Below are 21660 nucleotides of genomic sequence, written 5' to 3' on the forward strand. Positions count from 1 at the left end.
TTTATAAAATACCAATTTTAGGAGTAGATTTGTATGGAGCCTTAACAATATATTTGGCTTACGGCACCATAAAACAAAACAAGTCTGTCTGCCGCAATAGTTTGGATATGTTACACAATTCAACAATGCAATGTGACACCAGTAATTGTATGAAATAAAACTGGACTTATTTTTATCAAAGGACAATAAATTATTCTGCTCACTGCGACACTTTGAACACACAAAATGTCAGCTTGCAACAACTGTCCACTGATGTCCTACATTTCAACACATTATGATACCAGTAACTATATGAATGACACTTTTATAATTGAAAGAAGACAGAACTAAAGATTTGCTCACTGCAAAGCTTTTCAAACACAACAAGGTCAACCTATAAAAATTGTCTCATAATGTTGTGAAGTTCACACAATGCAACTTAGAGAGACAACAGATTTTTTCCTAACTGCAGTGTTTTCAAAAGAGTTTGCGAAAATATTCTGCAGAAGTTGAACAATTTAGAGCCCATTCACACTGCTGCGACTTGTGAGCCCGACTTAGAAAAAGGGTCCTGTACTACTTTGGGGCGACCTCGGAGCGACTTGCATAGACTTCCATTATGTGAAGTCCCTGCAAGTCGCGCCGAAGTCGCGGTGCACAGCGGTGCACGCGACTTCACAGGTCGCCCCCGAAGTCATGTCGCCTCAGTGTGAACCGGCTCTTAAAGTGATTCTAAAGGTTGTAATTGTTTTTTTTTAAAAACAAACATGTTATACTTACTTGCTCTGTGCAATTGTTTTGCACAGAGCAGCCCCCATCCATTTCTTGCTATGGGGTACTCAAGTAAGCTCACTCACAAGCTGCGCTCCTATGAATGAACATTGTCCATTCACACACAGAGCATGACTCGGCCCCACCCCCACTCTCTACTCATTGACTGTGATTGACAGTGATAAACAATAACTCCCACTGCTGTGTGAACCAATGAGGAGACCTCGGAGAACCGCTGCTCCCATGCACATCGCTGGATCAACATGGGGCTCCCACAAAGTTTTTTTTATGTTAAGGCATAGAATAAATTAAGATAAAAAAACCTTCTGCCTTTGGAATCACTTTAGGATTGAGTTCACATATGTGCGAATTAGATACGGGTTTCCCCGCATTTAAGTCGCATGACAGGCGAGTGTGACCGTCTCTCAATGAAGTCGGTTCACACAGGTAGAGGACGGCCATGGAGTGTATTGCATGAGGGCCCTGTGCGTGTTTGGGTCTGATTCAGGTGCCAATTAAGGCAAATATTCAGACCTGAATGACACCTGAACCAGTGAACAGACATGCACCGGACCCCAGGCATGAACCACATATGTGAGCCCGACCTCAAGCTGAAGTTTAATCTGCTGATATTTTGCCTTCCCTAGTTCCTCCTTTTCTTCTCATCATAATGCTAATTACATGAAAAACAACAACAAAAAAATCTTCCCTTTCTCATTACCCGATGACATAATCACTGGGTTTCTGGACTTTTGTGTATGGCTTCATGGCTGAGTGGAGAAGTCAGCAGAGTGCTGTACATAGCTTCCTATAAACATCTCAGCACCCTGCCTCTGTAATTTCTCAGGAGCCCTCAGTTCTGATGGAAGCTGTGGGCTGGTTCATGAGTGATATGCAAATATCAAAATGCCTTGATGGGTGAATTCTAGTCTGAGGGAGTGGGTATTCCTGGACATTTTGTATTTTCTTGCAGACCACCCTAGGTAACATCCACATTTGATTTAGAGGCTCCATAATTGAAAGAACTGAAATTCAATGAATGAAAAAGGGTGGGCAAGGGACAGTAAGGCTGAGGCGAAAAGTGCTAGTTGATGTTGGATGTCCTCAGGCCAGGAAATGTAGCGGGCTCTGAGTTAGCGAAGCTTCTAAAGCACATTGTGAGAAGCTCACAGAGTGCAGTGAAATCATAACAATTTCAATGCAAGAGAAGGGATTGTACAGATGCAGTTCAATTTTAACATAAGCCTAGTACACATTGGCCGAATGTCGGCTGGCATTGTGCAGTTTTATAGAAACCGGCTGACATTCGGCCTGTGTGTATGGCAGCAGGTCCAACAGAAGCCGGCTGAATGGCCCATGACCGAAAAAGGTCTGCCTACCGGCTCCTGATCAGCCAATGGCTTAGAGTGCTGACCAGAGTGTTCTGGCGGGGGGCCGTACCCCTGTCAGAACACAATAGCTCGACAGGAGAAATCGCTGTACTAACATCAGATGTTCTGAGCTGTGTTGAACGAAAAAAAAAAAAAATAGTGGTATATACGAGGCTATATTGTGACAGCAGCAATTGTATAGCTTATATGTTTAGAATTTGCAGGCAAAACAATATGCACCCAACCCTGCACACTGGTGAAATTTGGACATACAGCTGTGTCTGTGCAGCTGCTGTGTTTCCATTCAGTAACATATAGTTACATTGTTACATAGGTTGAAAAAAGTCACAAATCCATCTAGCTCAACCGATACATTTTTGCTGTGATTCTACACTGGTGACACCTTCATCACTGGACATTACTATCCACGATTCTCATGTCCTTTAACATAAAAATGTTTTCCTGTTTTTTGCACAAGTTTGATTCACATTATATATGGACTTTTGAATTATGATATTTATTCTATACATTTTATTTTAGTATCTGTTTTTCACTTCTGTGTATTGTTTGTCACACGTGGGTTTAATTCTTCACTTTTGTTATTTTTAGCATGATTTGCACCAATTTTTTATATATCATCATGTGTTCACATTGATTTGATTTTTTATATATCAGTTGCATTTTATGTGTTTTTTTTTACTTTTTTTTGCTAAAGCGCCAATCTATTTATTTTTATTTTTCAATAGCCATAGATATACTTTAGATAAAAAAAATCAGTTTGCAAATGCAATAATTATATAGTGAATCTATATTATCATGAATAAAATAAAATTAGCTATTATAACATATACAAAATATAATAGTAGTGGTGACATCATCACTGAGGAAAATGCTCTGGGTGGGAGCCAGTAGGCTGCCTGCAGAAAGAGGAGAGGGCAGATTAAAGACCAGTCACCAGTCACAAGGAGAGAAACCAGCAGAGTCCAGTGTTTGTTGCAGGAAACACCTACAAAGGCAAAGTGTGGGGCTGTTTAATGCTAGATTGCTACACAGATCTGGAACAAGATCAGATCTAGATTTCAGTGTTATCCCCCCCCCCCCCCACAGGCTGTGTGGGGCCAAGTGCTGCGGAACCACCTATCTGCAGAGCTTCCCTGACACTCATGATACATGCCCTGCATGTATGAACTTGTGCCCCGGTTGCTAACACTGCTTGCAGACCATGGATCATTCCACACTGCCATTGTGTAAGGGAGGCAGTGCAGGGAGTGTGCTGTACTGTGTGGTTGAATAAAGTACAGTAGAACAATGTCAGCTGCTGTAAGTAGGACATGTGATGCGCCAGAGAAGGGTTTTGGAGTGTGCAGTGCTGAAGGTGAGAGCTGTGGATGTAGAATGCTGCGCATAGGGAGGGAATTGTGGATAGAAGGAAAGGAGGCTATCTGTAGATAGGTGTGGGCTGGGTGAAGTGGTGAGAACTGTAGATGGGTGGGGGCTGGGTGAAGTGGTGAGAACTGTAGATGGTTGGGGGCTGGGAGCAGAGGTGAGAGCTGTGCGTTGGGGGTGACACTAGGTGCTGTGGTGAGAGCTGTTAAAGATGGTAGGGGAGAGGGGGCTAGATACAGAGAGCTAGATGCAGTGAGCGCTGTGAATGGGTGGGGGGAGGGTACCAAGGTGAGAGCCGTGGATGGAACCTTCTGTAAGGTGGTGCATGCAAAGCTGTCTCTTTTAGAATGTTAACAGTGAATGGCTGATGGACTTCTAAATAAGGTCTCTCTTTGGCATCAACTGTAGGCAGTGAGGGGTTTTGTGGAAATTTTATTAGGACTAGTTGGACATTTTTCAGGATGTGTTTTATTTAGCTTGTCATTATGGCTCCTGTTGTCGGTTTGCTTGCAACACGCTCATTAGAGCGTGTGCGGGCGAACTGCCACTGAGGAAAGACTGCCAGCAGTGAAAACCTTCCTTTTAGATGTGTTGACGCGTTCTCTCTACATAGACATCTCTGCCGGTGAACACTCAATGCGCTATGCGGGGGTCTGTTTTCCGGTAGAGATCTATGTGTATTGCGGTGCGGAGTTCAAGGATCAAGCAGCAAAGATATGACCACCAGCGGGGGCCCCTGTATAATGTGCAGATTTGTTCGCTCGGCGGGGATATGTTTGCTCTGTGAAGTTAATATTGTTTTGATATCTATCTGCATTTATGAAGGGATACACGCTCATGTCTTTCTACTGTGCATGATTACCATAGTGGATACAGCATGGCTCTTTCCCTGCAGATAGCTTCACGTCAATGGGAACAGTAGTATAATCCTATTAGGCATTGTTCTCTGAGCCTTGCTGAGTGGGATTCATGCCAGTAGTAGTGGTGGGAAGGCATGCCCGAGTTTGATCAGAGCAGCATTCACTGTTCTACACTCTGGTTTCATTGTGTCGTGCTAGGCGTGAATTCTGCTACACATGGGTTTCATTGTTAACTGCTGTGTGGAGATTTCCACACACCAATGGTGGGAGGCCGTGTGAGCTGTTCTGCTCATTCACTATCGTGGATTCCCCCTTTCTATTGTATATTTAATGGTATACAGGTGTGTCATTTGCTGATTCTATGTGAGTAACTTATGTCATGTGACTATACATTTGGAACTGATTGGCTAATGTTGTATAGCCATCACTTCCTGCTATAGGAGGTGAGATTAATACCAACGCTATGGAGCTTTAGTACATTTATTGGACTATTTTAGATTGGTGGTGTAAGCTGCCGCCAACCTACCTCTGAGGTAGTGTGTAAGTGATAAGGTGCAAAAATGTTGGTGTCGGCGGTACCACCGTATTAAAAATGTGAAGGTAAAAGATGTGTATACTGTGCGTTTTTAGTGAGCATAAAACTATAGTGCGTTTGATAAAACCATATAGTGTCACCACTTAAATATGCAAAGTGCTTAGTGCTGTTTATACAAACATGTGCCAATGCACCAGGTGCTCAGTTGTATGCCGTTATGTGAGAGAACTAGCGCCTCTGGATCCCAAATAGGTGCAAATGCTTACCGCACACTTGTATCAGGTAGCTCGGTTCCCATCAAATGCTGCAACAGTATTTGAGTTGAAGCAAATACTACATCCACTCACAGTTAGTGAGTTTACTTTCAGCGTGCAGGGTCCGCCGGGCTGTGCTGCTTCTGCGTTCCACCAGTCTGAACCACCGCTACCGGAAGTGACGTACTGACGTAATAAGCCACGCCCTACGTGTTTCATCACTACGACGTCATCTGGAGCGTGCCATCTAGCGCTACTCCCGGTCTTTTTATAGGCTGAGCTGTCGCCATGTTAGTACACCCTTGGGGGCCGAATCGGCGGCCATGTTTGTACACCTTCTGTGTAGTTAGCCAATGGTGTGCAGCCTTAAAAATGAGTCATCATGTGAACTCCCATTGTTGTGTTTGCCGTACAAATAGATACATTCATATTTATTATCAACAACATTAAAAATATACGGCTAAACATAAATTATATGAAAAATTATAAAAAGAAATGATACCGTGGTGAATGTTTAAGAGCTTTAATAAAATTACAGTGCGATATCAGTGCGAGATAGTGATGTGCCCAATTTGGGCTGTGAATTAGAAGTATTAATGCTGATAAAAAGTGGCGATATTGCTATCCAAGTGGACACTAGATCTCATTCCTTAGTGATCAGTGATGAATAGTAGTTTGGGACCGACCGTGATCCATGCAAAATCGCTTCTTGGATTATGTGCCCCATACATAGACCAATAAAAATGGATAGAAAAAATAGTAATCATTGAAACCATTGAAAATCACTGAGGATATTGTTGGTTCCAAAATGGATAATTGGGTGAGATAATTTAAGAACAAAAATTAAATTCCAAATAATATAAAAATAAAAATATAAAATTAAAATTAATATAAAATTTAATGTTAATATGCCATCCTATTTAAAATTAAAATTAGGTGGCTAAGACAAGACCCCAGGTCATAGATGAATATATGAATATATAAGAGAGTTGGGGACATTAGCTTCAGGGGTTAGGGTCCCATGTATCAGAGGAGGAGCTTGGAAGAACAAATGTTTTTGTGGGTATTTTCCAAAAAACTTTTTCCAAAACACTTTTCAAAAACTTTGAGATGGGGATATATATACACCTCAGGGGGGTGATGTAAAAACTGTATAAAATTGTATACTTATGTAAAAATAGGGAAAAAAACAGGGAAAAAACCTTGGTAGACTTTATATAAAAGGACTTATTGTAAAAAGACTGAGACAAAAGATAAAAAATATTAAAATATTAATAATTATTATTAAAAAACTAATAATTATTAAAAATCTGTGATGAAGCAATTCAAGTAAACGTCTATATTCAAGCCTTTCGGTTGGAGGGTCTGCATCAGATATATCCACTTGGTTTCATTTCTGGAGACGCTTATTCTTTTGTTACTGCCTCTCCAATCGTTCTTTATCTTGTCTATGACATAAAAAACCATGCCTGTGGGATCCTGGGAGTGAAAAAGTTTTTGGGAAAATACCCACAAAAACATTTGTTCTTCCAAGCTCCTCCTCTGATACATGGGACCCTAACCCCTGAAGCTTATGTCCCCAACTCTCTTATATATTCATATATTCATCTATGACCTGGGGTCTTGTCTTAGCCACCTAATTTTAATTTTAAATAGGATGGCATATTAACATTCGATTTTATATTAATTTTAATTTTTATTTTTATATTTTTTGGAATTTAATTTTTGTTCTTAAATTATCTCACCCAATTATCCATTTTGGAACCAACAATATCCTCAGTGATTTTCAATGGTTTCAATGATTACTATTTTTTCTATCGATTTTTATTGGTCTATGTATGGGGCACATAATCCAAAAAGCGATTTTGCACAGATCACGGTCGGTCCCAAACTACTATTCATCACTGATCACTAAGCAATGAGATCTAGTGTCCCCTTGGATACCAATATCGCCACTTTTTATCAGCACTAATACTTCTAATTCACAGCCCAAATTGGGCACATCACTATCTCGCACTGATATCGCACTGTAATTTTATTAAAGCTCTTAAACATTCACCACGGTATCATTTCTTTTTATAATTTTTCATAAAATTTATGTTTAGCCGTATAATTTTTATGTTGTTGTTAATAAATATGAATGTATCTATTTGTACGGCAAACACAACAATGGGAGTTCACATGATGACTCATTTTTAAGGCTGCACACCATTGGCTAACTACACAGAAGGTGTAAAAACATGGCCGCCGATTCGGCCCCCAAGGGTGTACTAACATGGCGACAGCTCAGCCTATAAAAAGACCGGGAGTAGCGCTAGATGGCATGCTCCAGATGACGTCGTAGTGATGAAACACGTAGGCGTGGCTTATTACGTCAGTACGTCACTTCCGGTAGCGGTGGTTCAGACTGGTGGAACGCAGAAGCAGCACAGCCCGGCGGACCCTGCACGCTGAAAGTAAACTCACTAACTGTGAGTGGATGTAGTATTTGGTTCAACTCAAATACTGTATACTACGCAATGGAGGCTATTTTGTATTGCAGCATTTGATGGGAACCGAGCTACCTGCTCAGTGTGCGGTAAGCATTTGCACCTAGTGGGGATCCACAGGCGCTAGTTCTCTCGCATAACGGCATATAACTGAGCACCTGGTGCATTGGCACATGTTTGTATAAACAGCACTAAGCACTTTGCATATTTAAGTGGTGACACTATATGGTTTTATCAAACGCACTATATGCACTTTTTATGATTTTATGGATGAAATATCTACCGGTTTTACAGTTTTATGCTCACTAAAAACACACAGTATACACATCTTTTACCTTCACATTTTTAATACTGTGGTAGCGCCGACACCAACATCACTTCCTGCTTTTATCCCTGTGTTGTCTCATACATAAACAGACCTCAATGCTTTAGGCAGCATTCTCGAGCATCCAATGTGATAACAGCCATTGTGTCTGTATTACTGGGTATTGCTGAGCGCGCTCCATTACCTTATACAAAAGAGCTGAGAACTGTGCTTTTTAGCACAACGGGATTAATTGCACTTGGCGTATATTAATAACCAAAAGTGCACTTATTAGCGCAACAGAGTTTTTTTGCGCATCAAGCGTATATTAAGATCCAAGTTGGCGAGCCAGGAAGTTTAAGGAGCCGATGGAGTTTCCTTTACAGCTCACTGAGAGGGGGAGACCAATTCAGGTCCAATACAACAAAAAGGCCGGCTGTTTGGTAAGACAAACTTTTTTTCAGCTTTTGAAATTTTTTGTTGCCCTGAGACCAAGATATGTTTTCTCTGTCAGCTGTGTAATGAGTAAATATATATAGGGGTCTGATAGATTTGTTCTCTATATACACATATATATACTGTTACTTTTGCTTTTTCACTGTCATCTCATTTTAAGAGCTAATGTACACTTTTCTGTTAACTGTAGGAAACTAATTTTGAGCCTCTGATGACACTCACCGCCTGATGAAAGCCAACCACCTACCTTCCTGTTTCATCAAAGAATAGACATTTGTGGTCAGAACCAGTTTGAAACAACAACTGTCATGGAGGACTGCTGCTAGTTCCCTTTTTGTGTCAGTCACATGATGTTAATGCCCATTTAACTGTTAATTTACCATAAGAAGATATGGACACTGATTGGACTGATTATTCGATCACACCTAGATTACAACCTAGAACACGCCTATGTCTTATTCATTACTATAAATTAGTTAGCCTAATGCTTGTTAGCTAGACGATATTCTTCTGCTTTTGCCCAGTTCCCTTCAAACTGAGCTTTTGGAAAACTGTATCCTCCCACTGCAGTGAAAGAATGCACCTTTTCTTTCCTCAATTTGAACTCACTATCTCATCTTAAAGGTCTTGTTTGAAGACTCCGTCTCTAACCATAAGCAACAGTGAGGTAAACTCCGCTCAGCAAAATAAACGTATTTTGGTTCTCCTCTTTTTGTATAAGTACAAGGTTTATTTAGTGTTTTTAATATTTGTAATTGGGTGTATTGATTGGGGGAAAAACCTATACTGTTGTCCTCTGTAGGTTCCCAGTCAATATAGCCTAAAGGGTTTTTTTTTGTACGGGGCTGCAGTATATGTTAAAGGTTTTTGTAAGTGTTTTACTGTGAAGTGGGTTTTGTATGGAGCAATGTTAGTTTTCTAATAATAGAATATCGGTCCATGTAGATTTTGGTGGTATAGTAGTATACCGGGTAGAACTATTCTATTGTTAGGCTGTGACTGAGTGAAAATTGTTCCATTTCTGGGTGGAAAATAATATTGGTTTGTGGCAGTTTTTAATTAAATTTCAGTGTTTAGTGAAACCTATCTGTTTTTGTGTTCAATTTTTGTTTGTCGAATGTAGTTCTTTTAGTTTTTGTATAGCCTTTTATGTTTTTTTTTTCTTTTTTGTATAACTCTTTTCTTTTTGTGCGGTGAAATTCAGTGTTGAGTGTAACTAATCCATTTTTGCACTAGATTCAGTTTTCGGGTAGAATCATTGTAGTTTTGTGCTGATTTGTGGCTAGTTTGTGGAAATAGTACTTTCTGTGCAGGAATTTGGGTTTTGGGTAGAGACATTGTACATTCTGTGAGTAGACGGTAACCGGAATCCCAATAGTTGTTGTTACATCTAGGAATAGATAGAAGTCACAAAGGTTTTCATAGGGAAGGATTTAATGGTACTCTCTGAGTTGTTTGGCAACACGGAGTAGGTTAAATCGAATGTGTGTACTTTAGGCCAGACTGAGTAAAATGGGAGATTGCCACACGTCTGTTTTAACATACAATGTGAAGGAGTAGATTCTAAACCCTCCCATGTGTGGTCACTAAGGTGCTGTATAGCTGTAAACATACCACCGGGTTGTAGTTTCTAGCTGACCGGCGTGTGGCCGTGTAAAATAATCAGAGTCCGGAAGCAAGCCAGGACCATAAAAATAGTCATTGGGCTGTACTGCTCCTAAAAGGTTGGTGCAGGGGTGCCCCTTGATGCAGGGCCACTGTATTAAAAGATGATTTGAGTTGTCATGGGCAATGGGCCATCCATGTTAGGGAGGGAAAAAAAGCCCCCCCCCCCCCGCCAAACAGCTTTGCAGTACATGAGGTCTGGGTTTGGGGCTCGGGCCATGAGACCCCTTAAAAGTGGCACAAATGGTCCAAGAGAACAGCTTGGTGCATTTCCTTGGAAGGTAGCTTTGATACCTGGAGATGGGAGAAACTCCTCACCGAGTTTAGAACCAGGATCCAGGCAACAAAGACATTGGATATAGCACAATTGTGGCTTCAAAGGTCTATAATGGTAAATTGCCAAGGTGTACAGAAGGTGGTTTCAACCCGGAAGAACTGCATTATGTACAGTATACTTGGCCCGAGGAGATAGCAGAGTCTGGTGATCCGGTAAGGGAATCGGAGGAAGCTCTTTCTGGGCTAACTTTGCTGAGATAAGCCGGATCAGCTAATAATGTAACTACCACTGTCTTTACTGAAACTCCTATTATCGATGATTCCACTATCGCTACTCCTCTTTCTCCAGCTTCTTCATCTAACAGCACAAACATTGGTTCTACTAATAATTCATCTCCTCACACTGTCTCCTTCCTCAGTCACCACCTGTAACATCTGAAGCCTCTCCCCACTCTTCTGCTAACTATGCGCTCTTTTCAAACTGGGAGTTGTGTGAGTTAAGGGGAAATTTGAATGGAAATAAAAACCGTATGGATTGAGGGATCCATAAAAAAATTTGAGAGCGTTTTTTATTAGCCAGGCCCGAATTCAATGAGATGTCTACGCCCGCCATCCTATCCACTGTTTCCCCTATAGAGAGAAAGGTGGATCAGAGGAAGACAAGGTTTTTGTTTCTTAAACCCCTTACCCAGAGCGAATCCCAGAACGAACAGGCGAGTGAACGAGTCGAGGGTTAAGAGAAATCACCCAATGCAGGAAATCGCAGGGGATGTGGAAAGACAGGCCATATAACACTCAATTGCCCGGGCAAATGAGCTGGTCCAGAGGGTAAGTGGCCAATTATACCAAACGATCCAGAAACTCCAGTTGTAGGAATAGCTAGCAACAGCTATGATTCATTATAGAACGATAGTAAACCGGTGTCAGCCCACATCGACTTGTTTATCGAGGAACTAAAATATTTCTCCCGAGAAGGGAACCTTGCCTCATTGACACCGTGCAGCCAAAACCATTTTGATATCCAAAGGTCTTAGAGGCAAGGTTCCCTTCTCGGGAGAAATAACACCAACCGTAGGTTGGTAGGTAGAAACTGTCTTTGCAAACAACTGAACCTCTCCATTGTAGGCTAGGCTGCAAGGAGAAGGTAATCTTTTTAGGACATTGCATATCTTAGGGTACCTGACATCTAACCACCCAGAGAGTAGAGACCTTGAAAGACATCCAGAGACCTTGGAACTCTGCAATTGAGAGCCATTCTAGGACTTGCCAATTACTGCAGAGACTGGGTCCTATATATATTATCCAAATTGGGACCCCTTTACGAATTAATACCACAAACACCTTTTAAGTTGTCTATTGACAACTGGTTAATCCTACAAGATTTGACCCAGGAACTCTCCAAAGCACCTGCTTTAGGTCTGCCCAACTATGACCTTCCCCTTTTATCTTTTTTGCCATGAAGGCAAGGGCCATGGAACTGGAGTATTGACCCAACTACACAGGTTCATGTACCAACCCATCATGTACCTGTCAACTACCCTAGATCCAGTCATCCGAGGCTCACCGGGATGTGTACACCTGTGCTGTATTGTTACAGAGAGTAGGTGACTCTCCATTGACCCTCCATACTCCCTATTTGGTGCAGGAGATCCTAAATCAAGCCCAGACAAAACGCCTTTCTGCTGCCAGATTGACTAAGTACAAAGTGGCTCTCCTAACACATACTAACCTGACTCTAAGACGTCGCATCATTTTGAACCCAGCATTTCTTCTTCCTGGTATTGAGGAGGAAGAGAGGGAGGGAGATAATGGTGTGGCACATGACAATTTTCAAAACTTTCAGACTAACAGTACTAATCTCTCAACCTATAACCAATTTTCTAACTTAGTAGGACAACACACTGAGGAGCAACATGACTTTCTTTCTTTGATGGAATGGTAATCAGCAGCTGTCAGTCCGGTGAAGGAGACTCCCATCCCAGACGCTAAGAACCTTTTTGTCGATGGTTCCAGGTATTTCACCCTGGATGGTAAGCCATACACAGGTTATGCAGTGACTACAGTCAATGAAGTTGTGGAGAAGGGTTTATTGAGTTCCCATATGTCTGCACAAGAAGCTGAGCTGTGGGCACTAGCAAGAGCCTGTGAGATCCAAAAAGATCAGAGGATCAACATCTATACAGACTCGAGGTATGCTTTTGGGGTGGCACATGATTTTGATGGTATCTGGAAGACAAGAGGGTTCTTGACTAGTTTGGGGAAGCCGGTGAAACATGCAGAGTTGATTGATAGGTTGTTCATGGCCTTCTGCCTGCCACACGAGATAGCCATTCTGAAAGTGAAGGCCCATAGTACTGATAAGACTATGGAGGCCAATGGGAAAACCTTGGTGGATAGAGCTGGTAAGGAAGGTGCTCTGAGCCCTGTGATGAAGACCCTGATGCTGACCATCTCCTCTGATGTGTCTCTAGAAGAGTTTAAGAAACTGCAGTCACAGGTGGAAATGGATGGATTTGGGAGCTACACAGGGTTCAGATGACATCTTGGTTGTGAATGGTGTTTACCAAGATCACTTTTTACAATGATAGCACATTCGGCTCATTATCCAGGTCATTAGTCAGTTATGTGCACACAGCTGGAGGAACATTGGATTGCCTCTGGATTCACTACCGTAGCCGCTAACTTTACCGCTACCTGCCTGGTTTGTACACTGCACAACTCAGGTAAGACCGTGGCTGTAAAAAAATGGCATTCGCCCAAACCGGAATATCCCTTTCAGCACATACAAATAGATTTCAAAACATTGCCAAAGAGTGGGCCGCACAAGCATGGTTTGGTCTGTGTGAATATGTTTTCCGGTTGGCCGGAGGCATGGCCTATTAGCAAAGCCATAGCCACCAACACCGCAAAAAAGATTCTGTCTTATATAGCGTGTCGCTGGGGTCTACCTGAAACGATCGAGTCGAACTGTGGCTCCCACTTCACCGGTCAGATCTTTGCAGAGGTATGTAAGGCTCTTCACATCAACTAAGGATTACGTATCCCTTATCATCCCCAAAGTAGTGGTAAGGTTGATTGGCTAAATGGGATCATTAAGAACAGAATCTCAAAAATGATGGCTGATACTGGAAAACCATGGCCTGAATGTCTCCCAATGGCTCTCTACTCCATCAGGAATGCCCCTAGACAGCCCCATGGGTTATCACGCAAGAGGTTTTGTTTGGGAGTAAACCAAAGACTGGATTGTACTTTTCTCAGCAGCTGATATCTTTACATTCTCAGCTGATGGGGCATGTACAGTCCCTGCAAAGGGAGCTTCAAAAGGTCCATCATAGGGTTCGGGAGTCTCTCCCGGACCCTGACACAATAACCGGTGTACATTCTATTCAACCAGCTGACTGGGTAATTGTGAGGAAACATCAAAGGACATGATTAGAACCGAGATACAACAGGCCATTTCATGTTCAACTGACAATGCCGACTTCCTTAAAGCTTGAGGGATGCAAAAACTGGGTGCACGCCAGCCACTGCAAGATGCTGCTCAATTACATCAAAGAATGAGGAGTATCGGTTTTATTTATATTCTTAGCTTAGTGTATTTTACCGAGGGTAACAATGAAAAGCATCCCAGCCTATTGTTTAACCACTTAAGCCCCGGAGGATTTGGCTGCTAAAGGACCAGGGGTTTTTTTGCGATTTTTTACTGCGTGACTTTAACGGACAATTGCGCGGTCGTGCGACGCTGTACCTAAACGAATTTGACGTCCTTTTTTTCCCACAAACAGAGCTTTCTTTTGGTGGTATTTGATCATCTGTGCGATTTTTTGATCACGCGCTATAAACAAAAAAAGAGCGTAAATTTTGCAAAAATAACAATATTTTTCACATTTTTTTATATGAAATTCCCCAAAAAAAAAAGTAAAAATCAAAATTTTTTAACATTTTTCGGCCAATTTGTTTTATGCTACCTATGTTTGGTAAAAAAAAATCGCAAAAAGCGTATTTTGATTGGTTTGCGCAAAAGTTATCGCGTTTACTAACAAAGAGAAAGATTTTTGTCATTTTTGGTGTTTTTTTTTTTAACGCATAATGGCGGCGATCTGCGATTTTTTTTTCGGTACTGCGACATTGCGGCGGACAGATCGGACCCTTGACTGACATTTTTGACACTTTTGGGGTTACCAGTGACATTACTGCAGTAATCAGTGCTATACATATGCACTGTTACTGCAAAAATGACACTGGCAGGGAAGGGGTTAACTTTATTGGACAGGGAGGGGTTAAGTGTGTCCTAGGGGCGTGCTTTCTACTGTGTAGGGACATGGCTATTGGTGTAAAAGCAAAGATCAACCGTTCTACATAGTAGAACGGTCAGATCTTCACTTTTACACAGGGAGAACTGACAGGCAGCTTGTTTACACAAGCTGCTCTGTCTTTCTCCCTTCACAGGAGCGATCGTAGTGTGGCCGGCGGACATCGAGTCCGCCGGTCACACGCACTGACTTGCCTGTGAACGAGCCGCGGCGGGCGCGCGCCTCGGCGGGCGCGCGCCCGCCCGCGATAGGCTCGCAAGTCAGTGACAGGCGAGTGACGTACCGATACGTCACTCTGCCTGGCCGGGGCTGACCGCCGCAGTATATAGTCGTGCGGCGGTCGGCAACCGGTTAAAATGCATCTCCAACTAGCTAAGATGGTGAACAGGACCAATTGCTGGGTTTTCTCTAAATCCCCACCACAGCAATGGCAGCAGTTCAGGCTATATACGACATTCCTATTGGTATAAAGAAATATGAGAAACTTGCAAAGACGACCAGGAGACACTGATCTATAGAACTAATAGTTATAGTTATAACGTCAGCTCTGGCTCCTGCTCTTCACTTTCTAATCCAGTGTGGGTATCGGGACAATTAGGTAATCCACAGATGTGCTTTAACCTTAGTTTTGGCAAAGGGAATAGGTTTTAGGATCTACCGCTTGTGAGAAAGGTATAACAGTCAATCTTACCAAAGAAAAACCTGGTCTTTTTAATGACACCAATATACCAGATTATATCTGCTGGAAAGAAGGATGTGATGTCCAGACTGAGGGAGCAATCACCCAATCTATTATGTTACTACTAAGTGCCCGTGACCGTCAGAGAAATTCTTCCTGTACAATTCTGACAGGTCCATATTATTTCTTACGTAGTTCTGCCACTTATGAGGTAATTCCCCCTAATGGGAGAGGTTCATGTGCTTTAGTGAAGCTTGTACCGGCATCCTACATTGCAGCCGATCATGAGGACCTGCTGTTGCGAAGGAAGGCAAGGGCGTCAGGGAGAGCTAGCAGGGAACTGTTCTCCAACCACGACCTGGCCTGTACTTGGTTCCCAGCTTGGACAGGGTGGGGGATTGAACTTATGAAGCGATTAAACAATTTCTCATTGATTGAGGATGAGATTGAGACCGTTGAAGCAGTATGGGAGATTACTCAGGAACAATGACAAATGAAGTCTCTTGTACTGCAGGAAAAGATGTAATTTGATTATCTGTTAGCTTCCAAGGGGGGTTTCTCTGAATACATAGGAGAAGACTTATGTACCTGGATAGCAGATACCAGTGACAAGGTTCAGGCCCATATGGATAAGGTTACTTCCCTGCAAGGCAGAGCCAGAGCTATAGCTAGTGAAGGTTGGAATCCTTTTAAGGCTTTGGGAAGTTTTGGGGATTTCCTTGTTCTCCATTGGATCTTGGTTGAAGGAAATCGGAGTAAATATACTTATGTTGTTTTTTTTTTTCTATTCTTTCTATATGCCGTGGTGACATTTTCCTGTTGTCTGATCGATCGAGTCACCAAAGCCCGAGCAAACGACCAAATCCTTATTGCTGAGACGAGAATTCCTGAAATCGAACCCATGCACCAGAAGCTGAGGATTCCAAACCGACCGACGATCAATACGACCCACAACCTCATGTCCCCCTCTGAGTCACCTCCGGAAGAACGGAACACACGTGTCAACATTCGTTTTCTTTTGAGTCTATGTGTCCACACTGATTCCGTTATCTTTCTTTTTAACTTTTTTAAATTGATTGTTTTTATGTATGAGAAAAGCTGTTCTTTTTATATGGGAAAAAAAAGATCAAGATTCATCAAGGGACACATGGGAGCATATGACAAAGAGGAGGGACTGTTGTGGAAGTTTTATTAGGACTAGTGTGGACATTTTACAGGATGTGTTTTATTTAGCTTGTTATTATGGCTCCTGTTGTCAGTTTGCTTGCAATATGCTCATTATAGCGTGTGCGGGCGAATCGGCATTTAGGAAAGACTACTGGCAGTGAAAACCTTTCTTTAGATGTGCAGATGTGTTCGCTCTACATAGCCAGCGAACACTCCATGCGCTATGCGGGGGTCTGTTTGCAGGTAGAGATTTATGTGTATTGAGTTGCGGAGTTAAAGTATCAAGCAGCAAGGATATGACCACCAGTGGGGGGCCCTTGTATAATGCGCAGATTTGTTCGCTCGGCAGGGATATTTTTGCTCCGTGAAGTCAATATCATTTTGATATCTATCTGCCTTTATAAAGAGATACATGGTCATGTCTTTCTACTGTGCCTGATCACTATAGTGGAAACAGCATGGTTCTTTCACTGCAGATAGCTTTACGTCTATGGGAACAGTAGTATAATCCTTTTAGGCATTGTTCTCTGAGCCTTGCTGAATGGGATTCACGCCAGTAGTAGTGGCGAGAATGCATGCATGAGTTTGATCAGAGCAGCATTCATGGTTCTACACGCTGGTTTAATTGTGTAGTATTAGGCGCAAATTCCGCTACACATGGGTTTCATTGTTAACTGCGGTGCGTGGATTTCCACACACCAATGTTACATAGTAGGTGAGGTTGAATAAAGACAATAGTCCATCCAGTTCAACCTGTGTAGGTGTGTGTGGACGTATTCATTTCTCATACCCCTGAATGTTTCGATCCTTGAGATGTATGTCCAAGAGTCTTTTAAAAATAGCCATACTCCCCGCAGTTACTACCATTTGTGGCAGGGAATTCCACAGTCTTGTAGCCCTTACAGTAAAGAAACCCCTGCGTAGCCTGTGGTTAAATCTCTTATCCTCTAAACGCATTGTATGACCTCGTGTCCTCATGCATTCCTTGCGACTGAATCGTTTTTTTCTATGCTCTGATCACCTTTGAGGTATTTGTAAATCGCTATCATGTCCACTCTCACGCATCTCCAGGGAGAATAAATCTAGTGCTTCTAAACGCTCTTCGTAATTAAGGTCCTCTAATCCCCTAATAAGTTTTGTTGCCCTTCTCTGTACTCTCTCAAGCTCCAATACATCCCTTCTGAGGACTGGCGACCAGAACTGGACAGCATACTCCAGATGTGGTTGGACGAGAGTTTTATAAAGTGGTAGGATTATAGTTTTATCTCTGGAATACATCCCCTTCCTTATGCATGCCAAAATTCTGCCAGCTTTGGCAGCTGCAGCTTGACATTGCATGCTATTGCCTAATCTATCTTCCACTAAGACTCCCAGATGTTTCTCCATTTTTGATACCCCCAGAGGTTCCCCCCCCCCCTAGCTTATATATTGCTTTTATGTTATTGGTCCCTAGGTGCAATACCTTGCACTTATCCACATTAAACCTCATTTGCCATGTAGTTGCCCACTCTGTTATTTTGTTCAGGTCATTCTGCAAGATTTCTGCCTCACGATGTGAAGTTATTGCCCTGCTCAATTTTGTGTCATCTGCAAAAACTGAGATCGAGCTACTGATCCTGTCCTCAATGCTACTTATGAATAAATTGAACAAAATTGGTCCCAGAACTGAGCCTTGGAGGACCCCACTTACAATCCCAGACCAGTCTGAGTATGCGTTGTTTATTACCACCCTTTGAACACGCCCCTTTAACCAGTTCCGTATCCAAGAGCAAACCTTGTGGTCGATGCCCGTCGCCCTTAATTTATAAATCAAGCGTTTGTGGGGAACTGTATCAAACGCCTTAGCAAAATCTAGGTACACCACATCCACAGGTCTCCCACTGTCTAGCTCACAACTAACCTCCTCGTAGAATGTTAACAGATTGGTTTGACAAGAACGCCACTTTGTAAACCCATGCTGATTACTGCTGATGATGTTGTTTTCTTTAGCAAACTCTTGGATATAGTCCCTTATCATCCCCTCCAAAAGTTTACATACGATTGACGCCAGGCTCACCAGCCTATAATTTCCCGGGACATGCCTCTGCCTTTTTTTGAATATCGGTATCATGTTAGCTTTTCTCCAGTCCCTTGGTACATTTCCTGTCAAAATACTGTCACCAAAGATCAAGAACAGTGGTCTCGATATAACCTTACTGAGTTCTTTAAGTACTCACGGATGTACGCCATTTGGGCTTGGTGATTTACTTGTGTTAATTTTATCTAGCCTTTCCCTTATTTCACCCTCTGATAGCCATAGTGGCAAGTCCTGTGAAGTACTGCTAACCAAACCGTCATGGTCAGTGTATCCCTACTTTTCTTGTGTAAAGACTGAGGAGAAGAAAGCATTAAGCACAGTTGCCTTATCCGTGTCCTCTGTAACCATCCTCCCATCATCGTTAATTATGTGTGCAAGATGTTCTGACCTCGTTTTTTTGCTGTTGATATATTTAGACAATTTCTTAATGTTCTTTTTACTATCCTCCGCTATTTGTCTCTCGAAGTTGATTTTAGCCATTTTGATTTTGGATTTACATTTCCTATTTAATTCCTTGTATACCTGGAAAGCCAATAACTTCCCCTCCGATTTATATTTCTTGAAGGCCATTTTTTTTTCCCCTAATAAGTTTATTTACATTACGGCTAAGCCAGCCAGGTTTGGCTCTTTTAAATTTATTTCCCATTGGAATGCACTGTGAGATGCTACACTCATATATACAAATAAAGTGCATAAGAAGTGATGGATACAAACACAATATATAAGTCCTTGATAATGTATAACAAATATATAAGTGATCACCTCTTCAGTTCAGTGAAACATTCACAGGTCCTCAAAATAAATAATGCAATAAATGTAAGAATAGCCAATCTTCAAAACAGTGGTGTATATTTTTTGTCCAATAAGATCTTCCAAAAAAGCTTTTTTCATCTTGTGGCCACCTCCATCAAAACACAGTCCTTTTCCCTTTTAGGGATCCATTTACTGAATGATGGAATAATATTGATTTCTTAAGACAAATAAATGAGTGCAACATCGCATTTCTGTGCCCCAAAGGAACCTCTCTCCACTCATCAGTCCCGCCTATCAGATCCCAGTGTTCTGTCCTCGCTACACGTTACCCTATGTGCAATTTGGCACACAACTAAACCTTCCACTCCATCAATAAACCTGACTGTGTTAACAACTTCTGAGGCTTTATTGGAATGAACAGGATGAGGCGACATTGGGAACAAGCTGGGAACAAATAGAAACATACAGTAACAATACATCAAATACAACAATAGTGTTTTCTGTTACTGAACTTGTGGCAGATACTGAGTACAAGCAGATCCAGCGATGCTGCAATTTAGACAACACACAGGTGCAGTTCTCTACTGTAGACATGTGCTAAGATAATGACAGGAATTTATAACTGTTTATTCTTCACATGTGCTCTTGAAATAAGGAGCCTAAACTTCCCAGGATGCTTCTTGTTAGAGTGAACAATGATGGGAGGATGGAAACCTTACAGGTTCAAACACTAATAACCGAGTTCTGGTATTTATTGTAGGATTGACACTTTTACCACTAGGTGGAACCCAAGACAAATGTAACAGCTAAACTGTATGCTGGCAGCAGGACACTCAGCGATAAGTATAAATCATTTACAGAATACATTTTTTTTTAAAAAAAATCTTAAAAACAGAAAAAAAAAATTTTAAAAAGAAAACCAAAAACCATAAAACTCACATTTTCCCAGCACTAAGGCTAAACAGGTGTCATAATACTAACTGAACAATGAACGCCACACTAACTCTTTGTCATTTATATAGTGCTGTCAGTTTTACACAGCCCTGTACATGCTATTCAATCACATCAGTTCCTACCCTTAAAGAATTTACCTATATTGCAATTAACCAGCAGGCCCAGCACTGTAAAAAAATAAAAATAAAATGACAGTTTGTGGAAAATGCAGAATCTGCTGCTTTTATGTATATGAAAAGAGCAATAGACTTTGCTTATGGCAGAGCAGTTAGGCAATACGTGATATTCCAGGCTTAAGTTTTAATCTTGAGCCCTGTACTCTTTCTTCCAGAATACTGACAAGTGACAGTTTCTGTTAATGCTTTGGCTATTTCTGAGAATGTGCCAAACTACAGCATTCAAGCTGATCGGCTGCTGTGAAGGACAAGATAACCCAGAGGAGACTTGGAAGGGAAGGGCAAGTGGGCAACCACCCTTGAAAACAAACATAGACATCCTGAAGACATTGAGAATAAATTGTGGGGAGGGAAGATTCACTTCAATTATCCAGACACGTGAAATAAAAATTCTTTGCACATGATTTGATAATTTAAGTGAATCTTCACACAGTTCATTGTGTGAACATTCTCAGCTTCTTTAGTAGGTAACTTGGTAAAATGTTCACCTCCAGTGAAAAGGCCCAACTAGTTGCAAATCCTGGTTTGCACTATACATTATAGCAAATCTTAGATTTTTTGTGCTTTTCTTACTTTTTTCATTCTTTTTAGCTGTAATTGCTAAACTTTAGTCTACTGTTGTAGTTGTAGTTAATGGCTTACTTCAACGTGTTAGTGACATATTTATTTAAAGACAATAGATGTAGGATTTGAAAGTGTGTCTGTCTCTTGTATAATTAAGAAGCAACACTGGAATTGATTTGGAAAGTCAACCAAAGCTGAAAATGTACTCTCTGCGAGAGTTATTATGCCTGCAGAATCCTCTTAATTTGGCACACATCTAAGAGTGTCAGATTCCTGGTCCCATACCAAGTACTGTGGTTCATTCCATTAGTCCCTATGTCACTTATTTTCTCATTTTTAATTCAGGGTTCTTAAAGATTTATCACACTCCTGATTATAGCTAAGTTTCATGACAGCAAAGACAATCTGATTTTTCTATATCAAATTCCTATTCCTATTGCAAATAAGACTCATGTACAGGAGACTCTCTGCTGGCAATCAGATTTCCAAATGTATCACTGTTTAATTTACACTAATTGTCAATTATTTATAATTGTTTGCCATGGCTTACTGCAGTATTCCAGTTGCTCTTTGTCCTATTATATATTATATAAGACCTAAAAAAAATGTGTTTATTCTGTAACTTTTAGGTC

The 21660-nt window shown here is 41.5% G+C and overlaps 1 pseudogene across 1 annotated transcript; it reads left to right on the forward strand.

Annotated features, from left to right (window-relative positions):
* Positions 1-15452: 15452 nt before the first annotated feature.
* On the forward strand, positions 15453-21061 carry LOC309566898 (syncytin-2-like; annotated as a pseudogene). Its single transcript has 2 exons — positions 15453-16092; positions 21056-21061. The product of its transcript is annotated as a syncytin-2-like (transcript).
* Positions 21062-21660: the final 599 nt, after the last annotated feature.

Source organism: Pelophylax lessonae (assembly GCF_965119305.1).
Source record: "Pelophylax lessonae genome assembly, chromosome: 11".
Classification (NCBI taxonomy): domain Eukaryota; kingdom Metazoa; phylum Chordata; class Amphibia; order Anura; family Ranidae; genus Pelophylax; species Pelophylax lessonae.